Genomic DNA, 23,541 nt, shown 5'->3' with positions numbered 1-23,541 from the left:
AAGTCTTTAATCCATCTTGAATTAATTTTTGTATAAGGTGTAAGGAAGGGATCCAGTTTCAGCTTTCTACATATGGCTAGCCAGTTTTCCCAGCACCATTTATTAAATAGGGAATCCTTTCCCCGTTTCGTGTTTTTGTCAGGTTTGTCAAAGATCAGATAGTTGTAGAAACATGGCATTACTTCTGAGGGCTCTGTTCTGTTCCATTGATCTATGTCTCTGTTGTGGTACCAGTACCATGCTGTTTTGGTTACTGTAGCCTTGTAGTATAGTTTGAAGTCAGGTAGCATGATGCCTCCAGCTTTGTTCTTTTGGCTTAGGATTGACTTGGCGATGCAGGCTCTTTTTTGGCTCCATATGGACTTTAAAGTAGTTTTTTCCAATTCTGTGGAGAAAGTCATTGGTAGCTTGATGGGGATGGCATTGAATCTATAAATTACCTTGGGCAGTATGGCCATTTTCACGATATTGATTCTTCCAACCCATGAGCATGGAATGTTCTTCCATTTGTTTGTATCCTCTATTATTTCATTGAGCAGTGGTTTGTAGTTCTCCTTGAAGAGGTCCTTCATGTCCCTTGTAAATTGGATTCCTAGGTATTTTATTCTCTCTGAAGCAATTGTGAATGGGAGTTCACTCATGATTTGGCTCTGTTTGTCTGTTATTGGTGTACAAGAATGCTTGTGATTTTTGTACATTGATTTTGTATCCTGAGACTTTGCTGAAGTTGCTTATCAGCTTGAGGAGATTTTGGGCTGAGACAATGGGGTTTTCTAGATATACAATCATGTCATCTGCAAACAGGGACAATTTGACTTCCTCTTTTCCTAATTGAATACCCTTTATTTCCTTCTCCTGCCTGATTGCCCTGGCCAGAACTTCCAACACTATGTTGAACAGGAGTGGTGAGAGAGGGCATCCCTGTCTTGTGCCACTTTTCAAAGGGAATGCTTCCAGTTTTTGTCCATTCAGTATGATATTGGCTGTGGGTTTGTCATAGATAGCTCTTATTATTTTGAGATACATCCCATCAATACCTAATTTACTGAGAGTTTTTAGCATGAAGGTTGTTGAATTTTGTCAAAGGCCTTTTCTGCATCTATTGAGATAATCATGTGGCTTTTGTCTTTGGTTCTGTTTATATGCTGGATTACATTTATTGATTTGCGTATGTTGAACCAGCCTTGCAACCCAGGGATGAAGCCCACTTGATCATGGTGGATAAGCTTTTTGATGTGCTGCTGGATTCGGTTTGCCAGTATTTTATTCAGGATTTTTGCATCAATGTTCATCAAGGATATTGGTCTAAAATTCTCTTTTTTGGTTGTGTCTCTGCCAGGCTTTGGTATCAGGATGATGCTGGCCTCATAAAATGTGTTAGGGAGGATTCCCTCTTTTTCTATTGATTGGAATAGTTTCAGAAGGAATGGTACCAGTTCCTCCTTGTACCTCTGGTAGAATTCGGCTGTGAATCAATCTGGTCCTGGACTCTTTTTGGTTGGTAAGCTATTGATTATTGCCACAATTTCAGAGCCTGTTATTGGTCTATTCAGAGATTCAACTTCTTCCTGGTTTAGTCTTGGGAGGGTGTATTTGTCGAGGAATTTATCCATTTCTTCTAGATTTTCTAGTTTATTTGCATAGAGGTGTTTGTAGTATTCTCTGATGGTAGATTGTATTTCTGTGGGATCAGTGGGGATATCCCCTTTATCATTTTTTATTGCATCTATTTGATTCTTCTCTCTTTTCTTCTTTGTTAGTCTTGCTAGCGGTCTATCAGTTTTGTTGATCTTTCAAAAAACCAGCTCCTGGATTCATTAATTTTTTGAAGGGTTTTTTGTGTCTCTATTTCCTTCAGTTCTGCTCTGATTTTAGTTATTTCTAGCCTTCTGCTAGCTTTTGAATGTGTTTGCTCTTGCTTTTCTAGTTCTTTTAATTGTGATGTTAGGGTGTCAATTTTGGATATTTCCTGCTTTCTCTTGTGGGCATTTAGTGCTATAAATTTCCCTCTACACACTGCTTTGAATGTGTCCCAGAGATTCTGGTATGTTGTGTCTTTGTTCTCGTTGGTTTCAAAGAACATCTTTATTTCTGCCTTCACTTCATTATGTACCCAATAGTCATTCAGGAGCAGGTTGTTCAGTTTCCATGTAGTTGAGCAGTTTTGAGTGAGTTTCTTAATCCTGAGTTCTAGTTTGATTGCACTGTGGTCTGAGAGACAGTTTGTTATAATTTCTGTTCTTTTACATTTGCTGAGGAGAGCTTTACTTCCAACTATGTGGTCAATTTTGGAATAGGTGTGGTGTGGTGCTGAAAAAAATGTATATTCTGTTGATTTGGGGTGGAGAGTTCTGTAGATGTCTATTAGGTCCACTTGGTGCAGAGCTGAGTTCAATTCCTGGGTATCCTTGTTAACTTTCTGTCTCGTTGATCTGTCTAATGTTGACAGTGGGGTGTTAAAATCTCCCATTATTATTGTGTGGGAGTCTAAGTCTCTTTGTAGGTCACTCAGGACTTGCTTTATGAATCTGGGTGCTCCTGTATTGGGTGCATATATATTTAGCATAGTTAGCTCTTCTTGTTGAATTGATCCCTTTACCATTATGTAATGGCCTTCTTTGTCTCTTTTGATCTTTGTTGGTTTAAAATCTGTGTTATCAGAGACTAGGATTGCAACCCCTGCCTTTTTTTGTTTTCCATTTGCTTGGTAGATCTTCCTCCATCCCTTTATTTTGAGTCTATCTGTGTCTCTGCATGTGAGATGAGTTTCCTGAATACAGCACACTGATGGGTCTTGACACCTTATCCAATTTGTCAGTCTGTGTCTTTTAATTGCAGCATTTAGCCCATTTACATTTAAAGTTAATATTGTTATGTGTGAATTTGATCCTGTCATTATGATGTTAGTTGGTTATTTTGCTCGTTAGTTGATGCAGTTTCTTCCTAGCCTCGATGGTGTTTACAATTTGGCATGTTTTTGCAGTGGCTGGTACCGGTTGTTCCTTTCCATGTTTAGTGCTTCCTTCAGGAGCTCTTTTAGGGCAGGCCTGGTGGTGACAAAATCACTCGGCATTTGCTTGTCTGTAAACTATTTTATTTCTCCTTCACTTATGAAGCTTAGTTTGGCTGGATATGAAATTCTGGGTTAAAAATTCTTTTCTTTAAGAATGTTGAATACTGGCCCCCACTCTCTTCTGGCTCGTAGAGTTTCTGCCAAGAGATCAGCTGTTAGTCTGATGGGCTTCCCTTTGTGGGTAACTCGACCTTTCTCTCTGGCTGCCCTTAACATTTTTTCCTTCATTTCAACTTTGGTGAATCTGACAATTACGTGTCTTGGAGTTGCTCTTCTTGAGGCGTATCTTTGTGGCATTCTCTGTATTTCCTGAATCTGAATGTTGGCCTGCCTTGCTAGATTGGGGAAGTTCTCCTGGATAATATCTTGCAGAGTGTTTTCCAACTTGGTTCCATTCTCCCCGTCACTTTCAGGTACACCAATCAGACGTAGGTTTGGTCTTTTCACATAGTCCCATATTTCTTGGAGGCTTTGTTCATTTCTTTTTATTCTTTTTTCTCTAAACTTCCCTTCTCGCTTCATTTCATTCATTTCATCTTCCATCACTGATACCCTTTCTTCCAGTTGATTGCATCAGCTACTGAGGCTTCTGCAGTCTTCACGTAGTTCTCGAAACTTGGCTTTCAGCTCCATCAGTTCCTTTAAGCACTTCTCTGCATTGGTTATTTTAGTTAAACATTCATCTAATATTTTTTCAAAGTTTTTAACTTCTTTGCCATTGGTTTGAATTTCCTCCTGTAGCTCAGAGTAGTTTGATCGTCTGAAGCCTTCTTCTCTCAACTCGTCAAAGTCATTCTCCATCCAGCTTTGTTCCGTTGCTGGTGAGGAACTGCATTCCTTTGGAAGAGGAGAGGCACTCTGCTTTTTAGAGTTTCCAGTTTTTCTGCTCTGTTTTCTCCCCATCTTTGTAGTTTTTTCTACTTTTGGTCTTTGATGATGGTGATGTACAGATGGGTTTTTGGTGTGGGTGTCCTTTCTGTTTGTTAGTTTTCCTTCTAACAGACAGGACCCTCAGCTGCAGGTCTGTTGGAGTTTACTAGAGGTCCACTCTAGACCCTGTTTGGCTGGGCGTCAGCAGCAGTGGCTGCAAAACAGCAGATTTTCATGAACTGCAAATTCAGCTGTCTGATTGTTCCTCTGGAAGTTTTGTCTCAGAGGAGTACCCGGCCAAGTGAGGTGTCAGTCTGTCCCTACTTGGGGGTGCCTGCCAGTTAGGCTGCTCGGGGGCCAGGGTCCCACTTTAGGAGGCAGTCTGCCCGTTCTCACATCTCCAGCTGTGTGCTGGGAGAACCACTACTCTCTTCAAAGCTGTCCAACAGGGACATTTAAGTCTGCAGAGGTTCCTGCTGACTTTTTGTCTGTGCCCTGCCCCCAGAGGTGGAGCCTACAGAGGCAGGCAGGCCTCCTTGAGCTGTGGTGGGCTCCACCCAGTTCGAGCTTCCTGGCTGCTTTGTTTACCTAAGCAAGCATGGGCAATGGCGGGCACCCCTCCCCCAGCCTCACTGCCACCTTGCAGTTTGATCTCAGACTGCTGTGCTAGCAATCAGCGAGACTCCGTGGGCATAGGACCCTCTGAGCCAGGTGTGGGACACAATCTCCTGGTGTGCCGTTTTCCAAGCCCGTTGGAAAAGCGCAGTATTAGGGTGGGAGTGACCCGATTTTCCAGGTGCCGTCTGTCACCCCTTTCTTTGACTAGGAAAGGGAACTCCCTGACCCCTTGCGCTTCCCGAGTGAGGCAATGCCTCGCCCTGCTTCGGCTCGCACACAGTGCACTGCACCGACTGTCCTGCACCCACTGTTTGGCACTCCCTAGTGAGATGAACCCAGTACCTCAGACGGAAATGCAGAAATCACCCGTATTCTGCGTCGCTCAGGCTGGGAGCTGTAGACTGGGGCTGTTCCTATTCAGCCATCTTGGCTCCACCCCAAATCCGACTATTTTTTATTATTATGAAGCACCTCATTATAAGGATTGTACATTCTGATTTTGATTTCAAGTCTTCAAAAGAGCTATCTGCACTCACTTTCTCTGCTTCTTGACTGTCCATGCTTTCTCCAATCAGGATTTTTGTCTCCATCTTCCAACTGCAACCTCTCTGGTCATCCTGTATGTTACTAAATCCAACGATCAGTTCTCAGTCTTCACTTTATTTATCACAGTTGGCCACCCCCTCTTTCTTCAAACTCTTTGTTTTAACTCCAGAACATCCAAGTAGTTTTCCTCTTATTTCATTAGTCACTGCTTCTCATACCCTTAGCCAGCCCTTTCTCTTTTGCCCATCTTCAAACTTTAGAGTGCCTGAGAGCTAGAGTTCCTCTCTCCACTATGTGGGGCCCAGAATCTTCATCCAAGGTGGCCAAATGACTTTTTTTTTTTTTTTTTTGAAACAGGGTCTCTGTTGCCCAGGCTGGAGTGCAGTGGCATGATCTCTGCTTGCTGCAGCCTTGAATTTCCAGCCATCAATCCTCCCTCCTCAGCCTCCTGAGTAGCTGGGACTGCAGGTGCACACCACCATGCCTGGCTAATTTTTATATTTTTAGTAGAAATGGGGTTTTGCCCAGTTGCCCAGGTTGGTCTCAAACTTCTGCTCTCAAGTGATCTGCTTGTCTTGGCCTCCCAAAGTGCTGAGATTATAGGCATAAGCCACTGTAACAGGACTTGGATGAGTTTTTTTTTTTTTTTTTTTTTTTTAGACGGAGTTTCTTTCTTGTTGCTCAGGCAGGATGGAGTACAATGGCGCAGTCTCGGCTCACTGCAACCTCTGCCTCCCAGGTTCAAGCAATTGTCCTGCCTCAGCCTCCCAAGCAGCTGGGATTACAGGCGCCCATCACCATGCCTGGCTAATTTTTTTATATTTTTAGTAGAGACAGGGTTTCACCATGTTGGCCAGGCTGGTCTCAAACTCCTCACCTCAGGTGATCTGCCTGCCTCAGCCTCCCAAAGTGTGATGACTTTTAAATTATATCTTCAGCCCACACCTCTCCCCTAAGCTTCGGTAATGCATTCCTCTACAGAATGACTAATATCTTGATAGAATTCTGGTTTCCTAGACCAGGCAGAAAACCACCACCACCACCACCACCCATGCTTCTTCCCCAGTTTTCTCCATCTTGGAACCTTAGCCAACAACTAGGTTTCCTTATGCCTCTCTTCATACCCACCCAGTACAGCAACATATTGCCTCTGCCCTCAAAATACATCTCAGTCTGTGGTTATTAGGTGATATTTATTAAGGAACTACTGCTATTTTGTCAAATGTAGTAATGGTAGTATGGCTAAATATATTTAAGTCCTTAAAGTATTGATAGATAACAGAATATGACATATAGGATTTGCTTTTAAAATACCCCAGAAAATAATAAAAATGGATACAAAATAGCAAGAAGTATGCAAGTATACAAGAATAGCAAGTTGCTGCAGCTAAGTAGTACATAGAAAAGGATTCATTGTACTGTTCTATTTGTGTGTGCATGTGCATGTGTGTCTGAAAATCCATGAGTGATGGTGATTATGATAGATAGATGGATAGATAGATAGATAGATAGATAGATAGATAGATGGATAGATAGATAGATAGATGATTCTACTTCTGTTTATGTCCTTCACTGCTAACACTCAAGTCCATGGCATCATCATCATACCTGGACAAGAGGAGAAAACAAAATTTGTCACCGTCATTCTGCTCTTGTCTCTCTCTGCTGTCTACTGTCTACACAGAAGCCAGCGAAATCTTTTTATTGTTCATATAATTTTCCTGCTGAAAACCCTCCAGTGGCTTCTCATTACATTTAACATAAAATTGGAATTCTCTATCACTACCTCTAGGGATTGGCTCTTGCCAGCCCTTCAGCACTCCCCTTTATCACAATGCTCTAGCCACAGTAGACATCTTACTGTCAGGTTCATTTCCACCTTGGAGCTTTTATACTTGTTGTTCCTTCTACCCAAGATCTTGGCACGGCTAGCTGCCTCTCAGTTCAAATATTACCTCTTCAAGGGGCCTTCTCTGGTCACCCTCTTTAAAATCTCCCCATCTCCCATCCCATCACTCTCTATCCTATTCCCCTATTTTATTTTCTTTGTTGTACTTACAACTACTTGAAATCATACTATTTATTTACATTTTGTTTATTGTGCATCTTCCACACTAGAATGTTGTTCACTAGGGCAGGGATTTATCTAGCCTCCTCATTTCTGTATCCTTAGTACATAGGAGAGTGCGTGGCACATATTAGGGGCTCAATACATATTGGTGAATGAATATTTGAACAGATTAGCTATTTATGTGATCACTCATAATGTGTGCATAGCATATCTAGTTCTAGACCTGACATGAGTAGTAGTTTCACAAGGCTATGTCTCCTGGGAAGACCCTAAGAAAGTGTAACAAAGCTAACGACGAAGTATGGAAAGACGGTAAGGACAAGATGAATCATTGTAAGGCAAAGGATAACAGTTTAGACAGTAAAAGAAATAAATAAAAACTTTTTTCCAAAAGAAAAAAGTGGAAAGCAAAATTGCATATATTGCATGGGCTCTTTTGCATATATATGTATATTTGCCAAAAAAAAAAAATGCAACAACGGGGATAATACATTTCCCTAAAAAGTAGACATTTTTACTTTTCTGAGTTTTTCACATTTTTAGTTGATAAATTTTAGATAAAAACTCACTTCTCAGAAGCCTCCTTTGTTCCCCAGACTGGCCTAAGTACCCCTTCTTTAGTGCTTCCGTTGAGGTCCATCAACACATCCATCCTCCTATACGTTATATTGAAACTAAAAACTTGGTTGTCTCCCTCCCCTACAAACTGTGAGTTATGAAAACAGAAATGCTATGTTAATCATCTTTGGCACATGGGAGATACTTAATATTTGCAGAAATAAGATAGATCTAAAGATTCCTCTGGTTCAGAGCACCCATGCTATGTCTGCTCTTAACAATGCTGGGACAATAATTCAAACGACCCCAACAAAATTGGCTCTATTATTCAGGCTTATCACTTTTTCCAATTCAAGCCAATAGGATTAGAGTGTAAGCAGGAACTGCGACACCCTCCCCTGGCCCAACCTATGACATGAACTAGAGTGCCCCAAAAAATCCTCTATTTCCAGACCCGTCAGGTCTGGGTAAACCTGGCCTCGGGTAAAGGTCCTAAATCTGTTTCCCCATGCCCCGTTGACAACAGTAAGTCCCTGGAACAGGGGAAAGCCTCGGACTCAGGGATGGTATATCAAATGGCAGTTCCATTTCTCATATTTTAGGAATGGGATGGATAAGAAAGACCTTCTAATGCAATCCCTTCATTATTCATTGGCACTACTCAAACCCCAAAGTCTCTAGGTTGTCTTTCTACTCCCTGGATATATTTATATGACAATTTTTTGCCTGGAGTAGACTCCATTTTTCTCTATTAGGAAGATGAAAACTTTCTGCCAGAAAGTTGCCCTTTTAATTACTTTCTGGAAAACACTCTAAGTTATGTGCTCCACCCAGCTCCAGGATGAAGATTTTCTGCTTAATAGCAATGACAGGCTGGCCTCATACTCCTCCAAGTCCTCTCTGCTTTCTAGCGATCAAGGGGTTTCAAGACCTTATGGTCTTATTTATAGTCTGTAAAAATATGTCTAAATATATGTATAAGCAATCTTCTCTCTTCTGAATTCCTTTCTTAATCACAAGAGCCACTACTGGGAACGATATTTTCAATTTGGTTAATCAGATTTCGTGCCAGGGATCGTGACCATAATTAGGTACATTTGGGTAAAACTTTTATTAGTTTGACATTATCAGTACCAGATTTGAAATTTAACACCAGCAAATCTGCAGGCCAATTATAAGCATTTATACCACAGTCCTTTGCATATTTGTTTGCATAAACTCTAATCCCTACATTTTTAGGCATCTATTACTCTAAAATGCTCCCTATTTAATAGGGCCTCTGTTGCTTATTGTTTTCCTGTCATTCTTTTCATCTCAATTCCAGTGTTCTTTCTTCTTCATCCTTAGAAAGAGAGTAAGAAATGAGATACAGAGCAAAGACAAAATTTAGAATACAGAGAAAGCAAGAAAAAAGAATCTAAAGACAGCCACCAAAACAGAATGAAAGGTGTCCCTGGTAACCTAGTGTGGAAAGCATGACAGCATCTCTTCACCTCTGCACCCACAAAAAAATTGAGATCAAAGGCAAAAAAAAAAAAAAAGCCTTTTTAAACTATAATGAAGGATCAGGTGAAAAAGAGAAAGCCTAATAAAGAAAATAGGACATAATGCTCAAACATATTTCTCAAAATGAGAAGTGAAACTCTAGTACATTAGTTATCTGATGGGGTGCAAATTAAGGAAGCCATGTACCTTTTCTCATTTTTTATGTGTCTTGTTCTTATTGGAAAATTAGGTTCTATTATTTTTAAAAATATTAACATATTATGACTCAAGTTTCAAAGGAAGGATTAAATGAATAAAAGTAAATTCCCATAAAAGTTATGCATCTAGCAGTTTAGCTATGGTTCTATGACCCCAAAACTTATTTCCAATAAAGCAAGCATTTGCAGAGCTGAGTTCTCACGGGGGTTAAGTCTGGATTTGTCCACCCTGGACAGATGGAGAGAGTAAACAGATTGTATGATAGAGGTAGGTAATTTCCAACAGATACTTAATAACTGAGCCTAGAAAGAAAAAACCCTCAGCTCTTCCCTTTTGGCAGAGCTTTAAATTTTTTTTCACATTTTGAAACTATTTACAGTTCATATGGTTTCCAGACCTACTCTCCAAAACCAAGGGCACCATTCCCTGCCTGGGTCTCTCAGCGCTCCACATGTGATTTCTCAGGCAGCCAGCCAGATGAGCATTTGATTTGAAAATGAAGCCTTAAATTTAGCGGTGTGAAAGGGGAAAGCATGTAAGAACATAAATGCCTGGAAAGGGGCAAGGTAACCAGATGAGGCCAGCTGGGTGAACACTCTTCATCATCCAGGCAATTCAAAAAGTGCCGCTGTGAGGGAAATGTCCACTGCAAACCACAGCAAGTATATTTCTGCTTCTCCACTGGGTGTCTAGGGCTGCCTGTCACATTTTTGCTTGTCCAGCATGCTGCAACCTGGGGGCAGCTGCGAATGAAACAGTAAGCATTGCTTCAAATCATATCTTGAGCTCTGCTAATTAAGAAATGAAGTCCAGGCAGACCTAAATCCTTCCCTTTCCTTAAGTGTCAGACACTGTCCCATACATGTTAATTTCCAGCAGTGCCCAAGAGACTCCCAGTAACACAGAACACTAGTGTAAAGATGGGCTTGGTATCCGAGGACCTCACACTCTCAAGTGCAATGATAGCCAGCAGCGATGTGCACAAATACACAATATATGAATACTTCTCCTTGCCCCATATTAGTTACAGGGAAGAAAAGCGGAGTCTAAAATACATTCTGCTTTTGCCCCAAGAGGCTTTATTTAATTTACTTTAGCTCATTTTGCCCACTATCATGTAATTATTGCGTATCAACTGCATGGGAATATGGAGATTGTCTCAGCCTCAAGTAAGTCACAGCAGTAATAGGGACAGACAGACAAGTATAGCAATTGGCAATTAGCCTCTCCCCATATCTATCTTTACCCCTCTGCATTAGCTTCTTCCCATGCAGCAGGTATGAGATTTTCCAAAGACAAACCCTTCCACACAATCCCTCTGTTACGAGGAAAAAGACCCAAACTCTTAATGTAGCCTTGAAGGCCCTGCAGGGTCTGGCGTCTGATGGCTTCTCCAGCCCTGTCTGCCCCTGCTCTTCTCTCCACCTTATTCTCTGGACTTCTGCCAATCAGTCCCTCATAATCACCATCCTCCTTCCCATCCACAGGACCTTTGCACGTGATTTTCCCTCTGGAATTCTTCTCATCCCATTGCTGCCACTCCTATCACCACCTTTGCCTAGTTAACTCCTAGTCATCATTATGTTTTCAGCTCAAATGTACTACTCCCTTAAAGAACCCATTCCTAAACTGCTTCACCTCACCTCTACCAACCCCCACAAAAAATACCTGTCTTTCGAACCACACTCTTTTCCTTAGCAGCATCTGCCTTGGTTTGTAATTATATACTACTTAGCATGGCTATTTTATTGTCCACTTCCCTGACCAGACACTAAGCTCTGTGATTGCAGAGAACGTGTCTGTTTGGGTTGACCTGCATTTGCAGAATCTAGCTCAATGCCTGGCACAGGATTCACTCAATAAGGATTGACAAGTAAATGAAAGGTAAGGAGACCATTATGACACTATGTGTCGTGATATAATAGAGTGCTATTATCAAGACAAAGAAAGATGGTGGGAATATGATCAGGACATTACCCTAGTAGCCTCATGCTTTGAATTGTCTCCTGACACCTTTTGCTACAATTTCTTCCATCTGGAATACAATTTATCTCCACTGTTGGAAGACCCTATGATTAAAGTTCTTCTTCCTTACCTAATCCATTTTGTAACTTTCAGATCCTACTCTCCTGTTCCACTGTCGTCTCTACTACTATTACCATCAAATCCATCCTCAAACTTTCGATATTCCATTTTCTGTTAAATCTTTTTATCAGGTGGAGTCACTAACTTCCCTTCTTTGGCTCCTCACCATCACAGCAAAGCTGAAGAGGATCACAGAGTCACTGTACTTAAAGCCTGAGAGGGACCTTGAAATATCTGGCCTAGTGGTACTCAAACTTCAATGTACATGATAATCCCATGAAGTGCTTCTTAAAAATAGAGTCCTCAATCCCAGACCCAAAAAGTTTGATTCAAGAGGTCCGGGAAAGAGCCCAGGAATCTGCACCTGGGTGATTCAGATGCAGGTGGTCCTCAGACCTCATGTGTGGAGGTACTGACCAGTGCTGTGATGCTTGTGGAGGCTCCTCAAGATCTACCACAAAGGGTGAGGGCAACCGAGAGCACCTGCTCTAAGCAACTGCACTATACATAAGATTTCATTTGAAAAGGGTTCTGCTTATTGGAAAAAGAAATGTTTGAAAATGACTGGTATCCAATATCTTTGTTTCATAGATGAGGAAACTCAAGTCCTTGGTCCTCAGTCATGCAGCCAATTCACGACAGAGCAGGACTGAACCTCAGCCTCCTGACACCAGGCTAGTGGACTTTTCCCAACACCTTCCTGCCTTGTGGGGTGGAAAGACAACAGAGGTTCTCACTGCTGTGTCGCCCAAGAGTCTTACAATGAGTAGCCTGCATATGAAGATGGTACTTGTGATGGACCACATTGCACCAGAGCATGTAGCTGGAGGGACAGGAGATGGTGGATTTGGGCTTCTTTTTCATCCAGCATATTCTTAGCCTCCATCTTCAATAAGCCTGTAAAGACCTAGTCATCCTCTATGGGCTGACCTCTTCCTGGGTTCTCCAATGCTCTCCCCACCCTCTCACCCCACCATTCCATTAGCTCTTCAATGGCTGACCTTTGCTGGGGGGCCAATTCTATCAAGGGTTATTCTGAGACAATGAAATCCCTGCCACCAGCCTCCCAAAACTGGTATTAGCCATCCCCACCCCATATGTGTGCACCCAGAGCACCCAGTGCACCTGGAGCACCTCATACTTCCTTGCACCTACTGCTGTCAAATAAGAGTCTGTTTATTTGTCCATCTCTTCCCCTAGACCCCAGACTCCTTGAGGGCAGTGACATGGGTCCTAATAGTCCATGTGTCTGTAGCACCTAGCACAGTGGCTGGTACTCAGAAGTGTTATTTAAATATAGGATGGATGGGTGGGTGGGTGAGTGGATGGATGGATGGATAACATGAATCCCTGCTGCTACTCTCAATGTTCCTATAAAACCTCTATCATATCCCTGAGGAAGCCCCAGCACATGCTGATTGGCACTGAGCCAACTAGATTATCTGAATGAAATTCGTCCCCTGCTGCCAACAGAGCCCCCTAAATCTCCTGCTGTTTGTGTGCTCTCCTCCATGAAGCCCTCTCCAAACTCAATTCCATTTCTCAATACTTAACTTTTTTTCTTTCCCCCTGCAACTCCACCATACTGGACTGAACACTGGACATTAAGCAAATTTAAAATCCAGTAAGTGTTTATTGTGAAGGAATGCTAAGCTTATGGAAAATGTACTTTATTGCACCATAGACAGTAAGTTCTCACTTAACGTTGTGGATAGGTCCTCGAAAACTATGATTTTAAGTGTAATGAAATGTAACAAAATCAAGTTTTTCCTCACCCACACTATAATAAAATGACTTTGAACTCAACAACGTTATTTGAGGACCTACTGTATATTGTTTCACTTGAAGTCACAGTTTCCAAGAACCTATCAGCAATGTTAAGTGAGGACTTACTGGATTCTCCATTAGAAAATACCACCAACTTTCTTCACATCTTCAAAATCTATTCTTTCTCCATCATTAGAGTCCATTACCTTCCTTCTACAATATTCAGTATCACTCTCAATTATATTTCCCAGTCTTCCTCATCTCATAGCTCTTCCACAATGCCACTGCCAGAGTCTTCTTTCCATATGTTGGTGACGATGTTACTTTTTAAAGCCCCCAAATTTCCCAGGCCCTTTTGAGTCCTTAGATCTAATTTAGAGATCATTACTCTTACTTTCTACGCCGTCTGCCTCTATCTTTTCCTTTTCCTTCCAGTATTGCACATCTAATTCTTGTCAAAGATCAGTAAGTAGGGAGAATTAGGAAGTGCCTAACATGGAATAAGGAAATAGATCTTAGTTTTTTTAGAAAACTGGTCAAGTTTAAAAATGTTCCAGTGTTCCTGAGTTACAGCTTCAAAGCACCATTCCCAACTAGGCTCCCAAAACCTACCAAGGTTTTCTACCACCGGGCATTGTTTCGTCTGCAGAGCCTGTATACTGACAAGAACTTTTGAGAGCTGCACATTCCTAATGAGATGAGTCATTTTGCTTATGCACCTTACCCAGAAGTAAGAACAACAAAATGTGAGAGTATCCTGGCAATTCTACAGATAAACCTATCCTGTACCATATACATATGATTGCATTATATTTGGGGAAAACACTATATCTTCTTAAATTCTGTATCCTCAGCATATAGTAGGTTGGTGCAAAAGTAATTGTGGAATAACTTTTACTTTTGCACCAACCTAATAGCATTCTGCCTGACACATAGTAGGCAGAGAATAAGTGTTTACTGAGTGAAAGAATGAACAAATGAACAAACATAGAACCTCTTAAGTAAAAGCTAAAAACAAGTGAATATTAGTCTTCTAGGGCTGCTATAACATGTCATCACAAACTATGTGGCTTAAAAGCAAATCATCACAAACCAACTGCTTTAAAACAACTTTGGCCAGGCGCAGTGGCTCACGCCTGTAATCCCAGCACTTTGGGAAGCCGAGGCAGGCAGATCATGAGGTCAGGAGATTGAGACCATCCTGGCCAACATGGTAAAACCCCGTCTCTACTAAAATACAAAAAATTAGCCAGGCTTGGTGGCACACGCCTGTAGTCCCAGCTACTCGGGAGGCTGAGGCAAGAGAATCGCTTGAACCCAGGAGGTGGAAGTTGCAGTGAGCCGAGATCACGCCACTGCACTCCAGCCTGGCAACAGAGCAAGACTCCGTCTAAAACAAAAATAAAAACAAACAAACAGAAAAAAACAGCAGAACTTTATTCTCTTGCAGCTCTTCAGGCAAGAATTCCACAATCAAAGTGTTAGCAAGGCTGTAAACCCTCTGGAGACTCTGAGGGAGCATCTGTTCCAGGCTTCTCTCCTAGCTTCTGATAGCTTCAAGCATTCCCTGGCTTGGGGCTATGTAATTCCAATCTCTGCCTTCACCTGCACATAAGCTTCTTTTCTGTGTCTCTTCTTTCCTTCTCTTCTCTCATAAGGACACTGGTGGTTGGGTTTAGAGTCCATCCTAATCCAGGATGATCTTACCTCAAGATCTTTAATTTAATTATGTCTGCTAAGAGCCTCTTTCCAACTAAGATCATATTTACAGATTCTGTTGCAAATATCTTTGTACCATTCAACCATGACAGTAGGATGTAGTATAAAATAATCTCAATTATTGTTAAAAGGAATATTGTGTGGAGAAGCAGAGAGGAAAAAGAAGAGGAGGAAGAAAAGATGAAGGACAGGGAACCATAAAATGCATCCACAAATTAATTGTAGTTAACTCTGATCTGGGTAGCAAGATCAAGGGTGATTTCTATGTTTTGTTTGTACTCTTCCAAGTTTTCTTAATTTACTACACACAGCAAAAACATCGTACACCAATTTAAAATGCATGGAAGAAATTAACCCATTGAAATATATCAGTAAGTGTAAAGCAAAATGCCCCTGTAGTAAAAATTTGCTGGGAGGAAAAATTGATGAGAAATAATCAACAAATGCTGTTAAAACGTTGGTTTGGTTTGGTATAGAAAACCTTTGAGCTCTGAATGAAACCAAATTTCTTCACTGTAATATTTTGATCTCTTTTAGCTTTCAGATTTTAAGATCCTAAGAAAACTTTATATATTTAAAATTAATGTTCTAACATCTCCAAGGCCTTTGTGGTTGAGGTTTGAGGCTTTTTTTTTTTCCCAAAAGAAATTCTGGATCTCCTCCCAATAACAACTGAGAAAAGATGCATAAACCTATTTTCTAATAAAACAGAAAGGACAGAGTTCTAAATGGCACATAGAACTTGGTGTGTCTTTAACTTCCATTATCATCTAAGATAAATGCATCCTGGTTACAAAAGACCCTGCTATTCAGGTGATTTGCTGCAATAGATTTGAGTTCAGAGCTGAGGGAGAATCAAACTACTTTGTGTAATAAGGGGGAGATCAATTTGAGGGGCCCCAGACACCAAGACAGGGGAGACTGGAGCCAGCTACACTGAGCACAGAATGGGGGGAAGGAGACATTAAAAAGGCCAAAAACTGAGGAGAACTTTGGTGAAGAAAAATGTTGAAATGGGATTTCATGTTGCTGGCTAAGGAGTGTATGAAATAAACCCCCTCAATTTTCTCCCCCACAAATTCTTCAGTAAACTCTACCTTGCCCTCTAAGCCTTTTATGTGAGAGGGCTCTTTGAAGGAGCTTTAAGAAGAGAAAAAGGGAACAGTTAACATCTGGGTCACATAAACTTTAAAAAGAAATTAAGAGATGCCACTGGAAATCCATGTGCAGAGTTTTGAAAGTGTTATAATTTCCTCTTATTTCAAGATGTATCTCATTTGGAGAAATAGTCACCATTCAGAAATTCAACCCTTAAAAAATTGTATTCATGCAATATAATAACTGATTACAGTGGAAAATCATTTAAAAGAACTACAATAATGTCACGGCTCACATACAGAAACCAGCCCATTGGCAAAGGAGCTCTTCCATCTGCAAAGCTGAGAACCAGAAACTGCCCAAGAAATCACTCCAAGACTTAAGAAGCTGAAATTAACTTACTGAAGGCAAAATTGTTTTGAAGCACTATTACTGTGAGTTGAATATTCATTTTTAAACCACTTCACTGAGTTCAAAAAGCACTGAGACCACTCTTGCTAGCTTGCTTTTGAACTCATTGTTATGGCTATCGCTGTTACACCCATAAAAGTGTGTTTTATTAATATTGTTTTTTAAAAAAAGAATCAAGTTTTTCTCCTCAAAATCTCCTTTCAAATCTGCAAGTCTGTTCCTATAGACCCTAAATACCTTTCCCCTAGCCCCAGTGGTACCATCATAATGTATACGTAATCTGGGTGGGCTGGAGATAAAAGGCTCAGGTAGTTGGTCCTGTGCCTTGTGTTTAACCACTCTAATTTCAAGCCCACAACTGAAATGGAATAACTCAATTGAGGGTACATCAATTCTCCCATGTGATCAACAAGATCCCACTCTCCCACTTACAAGACACACACAGACACACTAAATGTGTGTCAGCTGCAAATACACTGAGTTCAATGATCTTTGGGTTTTTTTGTTGCAGGTGCTCAAATAGAAAAAGTAAGAGAATATTTAATAAGAGTAATAATTCACACTTACCCAAGACTGACATACTGGATAAAATCCAGCAGAAAGCCATATCATATATACCCACCCCCCTACCACCACCTTCCTGGGTAAGTCGTTTCCAAGAATATAGCAGCAAATTATAAATCTCTTGACCATAGGTCTACATGCCTCTAACCTGGAAGTACAAGGAAGGTGGGAACAGGTCCTTCCTAGCTGCCTGAAGGATCTGCTAGCCACCCCTCTGAATCAATACCCAAATTTGCTATCACGATGCTACAGACCAGAAGTACTACTTTATATACTTCACTTTTAAATGCTATATAGTTAATTATTGTAGTATAAAACATATTCAAATTGTTTTAAATTGTTACTGTTTGGGGATTTACATGTATTATACTTTTTTGATTCAACAAATGTTTATTTTTTAAAATTTTACTTTAAGTTCTGGGATACGTGTGCAGGTTTGTTACATAGGTATACATGTGCCATTGTGGTCTGCTGCACCTATCAACCCGTCATCTAGGTTTTAAGCCCTGCATGCATTAGGTATTCGTCCTGATGCTCTCCCTCCCCTTGCCCCCCACCCCCCACAACAGGCCGTAGTGTGTGATATTCCCCTCCCTATGTCCATGTGTTCTCATTGTTCAACTCCCACTTATGAATGAGAACATGTGGTGTTTGGTTTTCTGTTCCTGTGTTAGTTTGCTGAGAATAATGGCTTCCAGCTTCACCCATGTCCCTACAAAGGATATGAACTCATTCTTTTTTATGCCTGCATAGTATTCCACAGTGTATATGTGCCATATTTTCTTTATCCAGTCTATCACTGATGGGCATTTGGGTTGGTTCTAAGTTTTTGCTACTGTAAATAGTGCTGCAATAAACATACGTGTGCATGTGCCTTTAGGGTAGAATGACTTATAATACTTTCAGTAAATATCCAGTAATGGAAGTGCTGGGTCAAATGGTATTTCTGGTTCTAGATCAAGAAAGATCAAGAAATTATATTTTAAAATTGAAAACAAATTAAACATCCAAACAACAGAGAAATGGTATGTGAATTGTGAGATATGCACTGGATAGAATGTTATGTAGCCCCTAAAAATTGTATGTATAAAGAAATAAGAAATCATAATGATATGACGTAAAGTAAAAGCAGAAGGATAAAAATGTAAATACATAATTATAAGAAATCTTGGCACAGAAAAAAAGACAGAGGAAATATAAGAAAATAGTAACAATAATTACGTTGGATAGTGGAAGAATGAATGTTATTTTCTTCCATCCACTTTTTCTTGTTTTCCAAATTTCTCTTAATGAATATATGCTGCTTTTATAAAGGAAAAAAAATACACCAAAGAAAAAACAAAACAGAATTTTAAATCCTAATATCTAACGAGTCATCACCCAATTAAACTAGAAAAGTTGATTAAACAAGTTGTTCCTATTGAAAGAGTATGTTTGTTCACATAATTATGCAGCATCTAGAAATACCAGACTTGGAAAGTGCAGAGACAATACTCTGCAGTAGTAAAAGAAAGCTCCTTCCTTTCCCCATAATACACACAGTTTCCAAAATGAATAAGATTGATGGAAACAGGCCTACGAGAGCTTCAGAAATTTAAGCAAAGTTTACCAATGCCCAGGAAAGTATAAAGTAGAATGTTGCACAAAAAGCTTACAGCCAAGTACAATTTAAAATCTAAAAGTGTCAGGGAAATATCCCGACTAAATGAAGGGTAATTGCACTGAAGCATCTGATCTCAGACTGTTCTAATGCAAAATCTTAAGTTTAGAAGATGCTGGAGAAGTAAAAATGTTAAGAAGTGACACGGACTCTATTTGTTAATAATGACACAAAGAAGGGATGCTAGCAGCCTGGAAGAATGAACGGAGAATCCTCGGCTTTTTAAAATATTTATTATGTGAAAAACTATGCTTACCATCTTATTTTTTAATAATTTAACTTTTATTTTAGATTCAGGGGACACATGTGCAGGATTGTTACCTGGGAATATTGTGTGATGCTGAGGTTTGGGATACAAATGATCCTACCACTCAGGTAGTGAGCATAGTACTCAATAGGTAGTTTTCCAATCCCTGTCCTGCTCCCCTTCTCCCTTCTCTAGTAGTTCACAATGTTTATTGTTCCTATCTTTATATCCATGTGTACTTAATAACTAGCCCCCCACTTATAAGTGAGAACATGTGGTATTTGGTTTTCTGTTCCTGTGTTAATTTACTTAGGATAATACCCTCCAGCGGCATCTGTGTTGCTGCAGAGAACATGATTTTGTTCTTTTTTATGGCTATGTAGTATTCCATGGTGTACATATACCACATTTTCTTCATCCAGTCCATTATTGATGGGCATTTAGGAAGATTCCATGTCTTTGCTATTGTGAACAGTGCTGCAATGAGCATATGTCTGCGTGTATCTTTATGGTAGAATGATTTATTTTCCACTGGGTGTATATTCAGTAATGAAATTGCTGGGTCAAATAGTAGTCCTGTTTTAGGTTCTTTGAGAAATATCCACACTGCTTTCCACAGTGGCTGAGCAATTTACATTCCCACCAATGGTGTATAGATGCTTGCCATTTTGGATTAAATGGAATTCCTTTCCTTGAGTGTTTTTTTTGTTTTTTTTAGATAGAGTTTCACTCTTGTCGCCTAGGCTGGAGTGCAATGGCATGATCTCGGCTCACTGCAACCTCCCCCTCCAGGTTCAAATGATTCTCCTGCCTCATCCTTCTGGGTAGCTGGGATTACTAGTGCCTGCCACCATGCCCAGCTAATTTTTGTATTTTTAGTAGAGATGGGGTTTCACCATGTTGGTCAAGCTGGTCTCGAACCCCTGCCCTCAGGTTATCCACCTTCTCCGCCTCCCAAAGTGCTGGGATTACGGGCATGAGCCACCACACCCAGCCATTGAGTGTCTTTTAAAATTAGACATAAAATATAAGTATAAACAGACAGATATGGGTAAAGACATGGCTTCAATTAGAGGTTCTCAAACCTGTCTGTACATTAGACTCATTTGGAAACTTTAAGAAACACCAGGGCCTCATCCCCAAGACCCTCATTTAATTGCTCTGGGCTGTAAATGGGATGTGGGTATTTTTTAACTCCTCCAAGTGATTCTAATGTCATGTCCAGTTTGAGGAGCATGTGATTAGGTGACCTCTGCCGGAACTTTCAGGATCCCTCTCACTTGCCCCACACCTGCCCAGTTGCTCCCACGGTGGCCAGGAATAGTTAGCATGACTTGAGGAAACATCCTCTTATGAAACATTTAAGTATGTATTGGTACTCGCAGACTCGCCAACAGTATCTTGTAGCCTAGGGCTGAGAATGTGCACTTCTTGTGCAGCAGTCACATTAACTTCTACAATAAGGAATCATGCCACCACTACTTACTTTTAAAACAAAAGTCATCAAAAGATTTTACCAAAAGCTAATACAACACCCATTTCTTAAGCACTTTCACATATTACAACAGTTTGTAAAGGCAGAAGATTTGTCCGATTTGAAAGGAATAAAGTAAGAAAACAAAAAAAGTGAAATTGTAGAGGAAGGTTAGAAGGGAAGGGTTTCACTTCCATAATTGTATCGTGGCTGAGGTTTACACTATAATTCACTTGGTGCTAAGAATGTTATGAGTAATGCTCCAAGCACTGAAAGTGTGGATGTATGTGTGTACTTACATATGCATATTAACATATAAGTAAACTACATATATATTACATAATGATATTTATATGTATATGATTGTATACAAAGCCCTTCAAACATAAAATAAATAGAGAAGACTTGATCAGACCACAAAGTCCACACTGGACACATTGCATCATGAATGGATAGAACTCTAATGTAGACTCTTACCTGCCATGAAACCCTGGGCTAGTCATCCCTTCTGGGCCTTAATCTCCTCATCTTTAAAATTGGGGCACTATTACCCACACCTTAGGGTTTTATGAGACTTAAGCATGGGAGCACTGGGGCCCACACGTAGTAGTTGCTCAATAAACATGCTGAATCTGAATGTAGCTACCCACTATCCTGGCTCCTGAGCACAGGAGAAGAGGTACCTGAAGCCTGGAAGGAAAATCAATTGCCCAAAGTCACACAATAATCACTTACAATGACCCAGGTTTCCTGACTGCTACTTTTCATCCCACTTTCTTCCCTTTAGTGTCCTCCTCTCCAAAGCTGACTATGCCCTGCCTCCTTCCAGGACATGCCAATGGCTCCTGCCCTAGTTTGAAGACCCTAAGTCCAAGACCTTCTGCCAGGAATACACAAGGGAAGCCACAAGCACCTGGCAGTGCCCAACCCAATGTGACACCCACCCCAGCAACACCTGGACTCCCAGAGCCCAGATCCCCTCCAGCCATTTTACTTTATTCCTGAATTGTGGCCCACAGATGCCAAGGATAGGGCCAAAACACTTTTTAAATATTTTCTCTTAATATTGCCATGGGCTTAATTATGCATTAACTACTACCTTATACCTGCTTCCCTGGAAGCAGATCCTGAGATAAGTATTCACATGCAAGTGGTTCATTAAGAAAGTACTTCTAGGAGAAACTGGGAAGGGAGATGAGAAGCAACAGAGGAAAGGGGAAGAAGCCAAGCAAGAGGGTGATTGCAGGCAAGTCCTGTCCTCAGCCCGAGCTCGAGGGGCACTCAGGAGTGCAAGTTACCTCAGTGTTTGTCCAACCTGAGGCAGGAGAGCTGCTGTTTCACGCTCCTGCCCCAATTGGTCACTGGGTCCAATATCCCAAGAGCCAAGCCATGAAGAAAGTGGCAGGTGCAAGCTCTTAGAAGTGATGTGCATGGGTGCTTGGGGATGAGCACAAGAAGACAAGGAGATCTGGGCAGAACCCCAACAGCATCCTCCATAACCACCAACTCCACAGGACTCAACACTCCTTGTACTAGCTCAGACCTAAGCCCATTTGACTTCCCCAATATCTCAAAACCCAAAAAGTGAAAAGCCAGTCTCCATAGCCTGAGCACATTCTACAGAAACTACCATCCTATGCACTGGAATTGGCTAATGATGAGATTTAGCAAAATTTAACAGGATAAGCCCGTCTTGCAGGTTGCCCTCTCTGCAAGGACTTGCTACAGCTTAGTTTGAAAATTCGACAGATACTGTGGTAGGCTCAAGGGATACAAACACAATCAAGAGAGAGGACCTCTATCCTAGAGGAGCTCAAGGTTGTGGATAATCTCTCAAATGGACATTTTTGCCTGATTTTTCACTGAATCCTAAAAAATGCTCCATTCCATTCTCAATGATAGATGATTCTCCCTTCAACTTTACAGGATTGGCAACAATGCTTTTCAATACATCATGCCATATTGAGTTACAAAGAGATACTATCTCACAAGGAATTAACAAAAAGCTAAATAAAACCACAAGAAAGTAACACTAACACTATTTCAAATGATAATGATAACGATAGTCACCATGTGTGGGAGACATATAGTCATCAAATTTCTGAATATCTAAGTTATTGGATTAATCCCATGGCCTCCAAATAGAGGCCCCAACATCTATCGCAATCCAGGTATTTTGACTGGTAATTTGAGAGACATTAAAAGATATGCTAGAGTTATTAGTTCAAATTCACTGTGTAAGTGTATTTACTTTTAACACACTTTATATGAGGTGAGACTTCAAAGTAATGAGACTGATGATTAGATGTTCCTTGGGAAAGGAACGTATTAACATCAGATCTAATACGCAGTCAGAACTTTCAGACTTGAGAAAGTCAAGATATGCAATAGTACTACCCAAAACCACACATACTCTGTCTTATAAAGAGCCTTTTAAAGAAGTAACAAGAATACATGGAGAATGCTAACAACATACAAGACACTGGGCCAAGCATTTTACAGAACTCCTCTAACCTTCACAGCAACTCCATCCATGGGAGAGAACACATTATAACCCCACCTTACAGAGGAGAAATCCAGTGCTTACAGATATTAAAAACTTCCCCAAGACCACAAAATTATTCAGAGTAGGACAAAACTCATACTTCAGTCTCTCAGTGCAAAATGCATACTTTTAACACCATATTGTGGTGGCAATGATTCAAAACCAGCTAACCTGGAATTGAACCATGGGGGTCCAGGCACATTTTTGGCTTATCCATGTCACACCAGGATCACACTTTCCAAGGCTCTGTCTCTACAACTATGGTTTTAGCTTAAGATCATTTTTCTTCACTGTCCTTTTTACACCATTTTCTAAAACAAGCCAAAAGAAAAACTGTAGGTATTCATTATGTTATTGAAATCAGTCAATATTTTAGTTATAGAGATTACTTCAATATCACCATGTATTGCCTAAGCAACCTAGCCCTTCTTGATATCTTTAGCATTTTCCCTCATATATGGCTAATTCATTTTGTGATTTTCTCTTTAAAAATTACATTCTTCACAGTATCCAAATGATTCAAAATCATTG

General features: G+C 40.6%; 1 protein-coding gene across 2 annotated transcripts in view; it reads right to left on the bottom strand.

The window, feature by feature from the left end:
• ATP8B4 (ATPase phospholipid transporting 8B4 (putative)) overlaps positions 1-23,541 on the bottom strand; it is a 272,392-nt gene that overhangs the window by 162,324 nt on the left and 86,527 nt on the right. The window lies entirely within an intron of this gene.

Source organism: Nomascus leucogenys, chromosome 6 (assembly GCF_006542625.1).
Source record: "Nomascus leucogenys isolate Asia chromosome 6, Asia_NLE_v1, whole genome shotgun sequence".
NCBI classification, from domain to species: Eukaryota; Metazoa; Chordata; class Mammalia; order Primates; family Hylobatidae; genus Nomascus; species Nomascus leucogenys.
This window is presented reverse-complemented; position numbering and strand designations above follow the sequence as displayed.